Source organism: Chrysoperla carnea, chromosome 3, assembly GCF_905475395.1.
Source record: "Chrysoperla carnea chromosome 3, inChrCarn1.1, whole genome shotgun sequence".
In the NCBI taxonomy this organism is placed as follows: domain Eukaryota; kingdom Metazoa; phylum Arthropoda; class Insecta; order Neuroptera; family Chrysopidae; genus Chrysoperla; species Chrysoperla carnea.
In genome coordinates, this window is record NC_058339.1 from 76,175,598 (window position 1) to 76,181,720 (window position 6,123).

General features: G+C 28.4%; 1 non-coding gene across 1 annotated transcript; it reads left to right on the plus strand.

Annotated features, from left to right (window-relative positions):
• Window positions 1–5,135: 5,135 nt before the first annotated feature.
• On the plus strand, window positions 5,136–5,208 carry Trnav-aac. Its single transcript has one exon. It is a non-coding gene; the product is annotated as a tRNA-Val (tRNA).
• The last annotated feature ends 915 nt before the right edge of the window (window positions 5,209–6,123 follow it).

Here is a 6,123-nt window from a genome sequence, read left to right on the forward strand (position 1 = left end):
TAATTTTAAGAATTTTACGAGTAATATTGGAAAAATCGAAATTTTATTAATAAGCAAAGCTGAAGTAAATAAAGTTATCAAAATATTTTTTTGGCTTTCATATTTACAGAAAAATTGTTTGAACGTAAATTTTCTATGTTTCATAGTAAATTGTTACAATCTTTATTTTCTACAAGTTTGCTTATTATAAAAATTTAGTTTGTTTTGGTTTTCGAAAATTTTCGAAAGTATTTTCTTTCATTTTTCAAGAATCTTTCACAAAACCACTAGTTGAATCTAATCAATGTTTCGAAGCGTCACAAACTTGAGACTAAACTTGAGTATACCTTGATATATATTTCATATATACAGGGTATAATTAGGGTTGATACAAAACTAGAAATTCGCTGCAATTTTCTAGAGGTTCTTTATAGCATTACACAATAGTAATAATAATAATGAACTTCGACCTCCGTTCCTGTGACAAACTTCTATAACAAAGCCACACGTCATTATTTTTGTAACTTTTATTTATTTAAACTACACCCGAATACACATACAATTAAATTTTTATGATGTGGGTGGAGTCGATTATTTAGTTCTTATCCTAGTAACGACAGTGTGATCAATTTTACCACCCCATTAATTATAATTGATTAGACAGCCGTTACCATCATTCGAACTAGCAACCTCCATGTCTAAGTAATCAAACGCCGGTAACCTTAGCCGGTTTTATAGCATTAAATGAAGAAAATAGATCGAATTAATTTTGATCATTTTGTTTTCATGAAATATCATTAATTTTTGTAGCCATTTAAAGAATTTCATTTGAAAATAGACATGAGAAAGATTTTAAAATATAAATAATTGTCATGGGTTTTCTATATTTTTTATAAAAAAATTACAATATTAAAAAGTTAATATATTCCAATCATTAAAATAGATAGGCCTACGTAATGCAGGCTCACTTAGTTAAAAACATAAACTATAGTAAATGGATAGTTTGTGATATCAGTCAACAAATCGATGATATTAAAAAATCTTTTTTTTATTGTAATCCAAACTATTTTTATTGATTATAAACTTTGAAACTGTATTGTATGATTACGCGAAACTGGATTTAATTATGTTAATTATGTTAATCGCACATCAATGTCGACTGTTTAGTACAACTATGACATCAGCCCTATCCCTTACCCCTTTCACAAACGTGGAGGTGTCTCATTTAAATGTAAGAAGTGCATTTTTACATACATTCTCTTACACCAAATACTCTTACGTTGTACACACGGGGTGGAAGAAGGTTCCGCTAACCAAGATTATTGTTGTAATTTGCTGTTTCCTTATTTCATGTGTGTAGAACGTAAGAGTATTAAGAGAAAAGGTTTTCCAAAAATACACTTCTTACATTAAAATGAGACATCTTCACGTTTGGGAGAGGGGAAAAATTGGGGAAGGAACATTTTTCGGCTATTTTTTTACATTCCAACTAACTTTGATCGGCTGTATCTTCGTTATTTATCCTCTATTTACGAGCTATAAACAAAAAACTGAAAGAAATCCGAATATTTTGAGGTTTTTGGTCCCTAGCCCTCAAGTTAGCAAAGAGTCCTCGAAGTCGAAAATAGGTCAGACATCCTAGAGTACCCCCAAATATCTTGTAAAAATTTCAGTAACTTCGGAATACTTTCCAGCTACCCCACCTCCCTATTTTTGAATATTTCTACTGGATTATTAGCTCTCACGACAGATATAGTTTATATAATATTTCATAGCAAACCGTATAATTTCATAATACACTTATCTACATTTTAATGGCTTGTTTAAAATGACTGTTATATGTGGTTGTATCTATGATATTTATAAAAAATTAAACCGTATAAAATAACTATATACTTACATAGATATCGATTGAATTGAGATACGAGATCAAATATTTGTTATTACTAAAGTAATAATATCAAAAGCATAAAGTCTAATTAAAGCATTACCTTATTATACAAGTACTATTCGTATCAAAAATATTGAAGCAATTAGTAACGAAGCGATCTTACACCAATAAAATTAAGATTAACATGTTCAAATTGATGAAATATAGAAATAACGGTCATCAAAATAGGTGTGATAGCTGGTTGGATTCGGAATGATGTCTAGAAAAATGTGCCAGAAGCGTTTTTCAGCACATAAAAAATGGCAAAAGTTATAAACAATTAAAGATGTAAAAAGAAACGATATTTCGTTTTTTGACAACATTTCATAAAATATTAATATTTAAGAAATTTAAAAAAAAATATATTCTTAAAGAGAAGGAAATTTCCAAAAAAAAAAAAAAAAACGATTATAACATTATTTATCATTTCAACGAACATTATTTATCATTTTTATTTAACGCTGAAAATAGATTTTCTTGTGTCATTTTTAGATTGTTGTAATATTGTCAAAAGAGTATATCTTATTAAATAAATTTTTTAAAGTATTAAAAATAATTTAAAAATTTGAAAAAATTTTGGTCTATTCTGAACTCTCTAAAAATACGATCTTATATACGTCCACTATTTGTGACAACAGTGTACGATACTACGGCATTTTATGTATACATATACACAATACACACAAACAACTGCAAATTTTATTCAATTTAAGTGTTTTTTTGTGTTTTTTTGTGTTTATCTTTTTAACAAGACGGGCAAGAACCTTGGTACCAAAAAATTCATCATAAATTAATGTTTCATTACCTCGTGTTTGAAAAAATAGTACTCTGTAAGGAATTTTTTTGCCAATATCACTATGTAAGATAGGCATAAAAGCAAAACTGTATGGTTTCGATGATTTTGATTTGGTATAAAATTTTAAATATATATGATTTAAATGTTTCGAAGCATGAGTAAAAGTTAGGGTGCATGAGCCGATGTCAGCATGAGGCCAGGCCCATAATATTTCTGCCGAATAGTATTATTTAACACCGTAATATCACTGATGCTACTAATGGCATACTAGCAATTTTTTATTAAAACTACAAAATAGGTTAAAAATAATAGAGTGACGAGCAGTGTGACAACAAACATATCGTTTACATCTATACCGAATTGGATCGTAGTTCTGGAACAATGTAGTATGGAACTTATGCCCATAGCGTCGAGTTGAACTTGCTATTTACTTACATAAACTAATTCTAATATACTTTTTAAACCATACTTGTTTCATTTTTTTTGAACACACTTATACACAGTTATAAAACAGAAATCAGTACATAAAATCGCATTTTATAAGTACCTAAAGTTATTTTAATATAAATGATTGTAGATTTTACGTTTAGTTACGTTCAAGTCAATTCAGTTCGTTTTGATTTTTTATTTTTTTTAAATAAAATAAATTATGCATCATGATTTTAAAATAATAATAATAATATGTTGTTTCCTTTAGTAGATTAACTAACTAGTAAGAACTAAGAAACAGTAATAATAAATGTTTTGTTATTAAAATCAATGACTACAAAAATTAATAATAATCATAAAAATATTAATGTTAATCTAACTTAACTTTATTTAAAGTAGAGTAGAGGGGGCAGCAAAAACTATACACTGTGTTCTGTTATTGACTGCCGAAACTCAGCTTAAAAAAATAAGCTCATCAAGAGCAACAAAAAAACTCCTTTTCCAAACTCCTAGTCCTAATTTGGGAGATATGGCTACGCCAAAAATTGATAAATGTGTTCATTCACTGACTGTTCGATAATCAGTAGCAAATGACAATCAGTAGATATTAGTAAATTTCACTGAATAAAGGAAGGGATTTAAAAAAAAGTATAAAATTATTTAATTGGATTTGGTCAAAATATCCCACTTTTTATATTTTTATTATATTTTTGTAGTAGTGTACACTACATTAAGCAGAAAAAAGGTTAGTTGTATGCAGTGTAGTTATAAAGCTATGTATATACGTATAAAATGTGTTATAAGCTCATAATTTTTTACTGGTTTGCAGATGAAGAATTGTATAAAGAATCATTAAAAAATCTTAAATATTTTTCGTGGATTTATGCGAATAAAATAAAAAATAATTCATTAGTCATTCGTAAATTGATAGAATGATTTATTCTCGCATAAGTTATTGTTTATTCGAATAATTATTCAGATAAAAAGTTATTCGAATAAAGCCCATTCACTGCTACTCATAGAGTGAGACCAATGTAGCCTAAATTAGTGATTTGTAAATTCATTTGTTCAAAGCTTTCCTTTCTCCTCTAATTTTTGTACGAATGCAACAAATGCAAACATATAAATTATTATTTAAATTAGTAATGAAAAGTTCATCTTGATAATATACGGGTTGTCTATTAAAATTATTAGAAATATACATTCACAGCCACTGTCTGTTACCACCAACACTGGAAAATCATCTATTTAACTAATATCGTTATACAGAGTATCAATAATTATCGCAGGAATAAATAATGGTTGATAAGATATGAGTTATACATTTTAAAATAAGAATTAAAATAGATCGGTATGAGATATCAATGTTTTTTTAAAGATTGATTCATAGCATTTTATTTAAGGTAAAATTCCATTGGAAGATGACATCTTTGGGACTAATGAGCTGATTTTCGTTGCCCCAAAAAGTTGATGGGTTTTGGTGGAACGACAGAATATCCTGTATGGGCGAAAATTGATTGTCCACCTATCTGTTTTATAAAGAAAAGATGATCCCATTTAAATTCAACAAATTATTTAAAAGACAGACTGTATTCAATGAGACTTCTTTGCATATTAATTATAGAATAATGACTTAAGTTCATCTCTGTTGAAATTTTAATAGTGCAGAACTTCCAATAATGCAGATTTAGTGCAGGGCTTTCACAAATGGCTTCAAAAATACCTCTGTTAATATATCTTTTTTAAAATATGACCTTATCTTAAGTTCAGAATTCAAAAATTTTCGATGTAAGAGTTTTGAGTAACATGTATCTCGAAAACTAAATGTCAGATCTTTATTTCGAGAGGTTTTTCGTAATGTTTGGGCCGAAGATAACTCTGTTACTAAATTTAGTTACAGTTTAGTTTTTATCAAAATCGGTAATTAACCCAATGCTAATGGAGACTTAACTATTCAAAGTTCATGAAAACTGATTTTAATACTTTTATACAGTAGTCATCGTTTCCGTGGTGTAGTGGTTATCACATCCGCCTAACACGCGGAAGGTCCCCGGTTCGATCCCGGGCGGAAACATATTTATTTTAAATAAAAATAAAGATTGTTTTTAAACGATCAATCTTTTTTTTTTTCTAAACTATTATAGAAATAATAAATGCATAGCGAAAATGTTTTAATAGACAGTTGCTTAAAAATTTTATTCCAATCTGATTGAACATTTTCGAGAATTACTAATACAGAAAGGCGATGAATTTTCGAGGAAAAAACGGTAGAAAAATGTATTTTTGTATGCCACATTTGGAAACGAAAAACGTCTAACTTTTTGGCTCGATTACAATTATTTGTATTATATTATTAATATTTTGAAACTAATATTGTGGGAAAAACATTTTTTATGACGATTTTATCTTAAAAATTCTTTGAATCATTGCACACTAATTAATCGTTGATTGCCAGAACAAAGACATTTTAAGTAGAAAATACGTATCCTCTCTCCATATCTAAAAACACATAAAATTATAGAGATCCACTTAAAAAATATATAAATATTTTTATGATGAACTACTATATTATCGTTTCTATTAATTCTCGAAAAAAAAAGTTTCTTTGTTTGTAATAAGTACAAAAATATGGTGTTATCGCATCAGATAACCTCCATGCTTTGGCTAAAGTAAAGTATAATGTAATCTAAAAAGGGCCAATATTTCATTGATGCTCAAGACCAAATTGTCAAGGCGTCAAAGTTTTTATATAATACAGTTTTGTAAAGAACGCAATATAGTTATGGATTTTACTTAGCTCTAAGGCTAAATCTTGTCTCACTTTGGACTGAGACACATTATGGTCATGCACGGATATTAAGAAGGTACTCACTTCCAAGATCCGTTGACTACGTTTTCCCTCTCCTAACTTCGGGAACATGTTCTCAATAAAGATCACTTCCAGACAGGAGTGGGATGAAAACCTGGTGAAGCCAAAGGGCGTCGTATT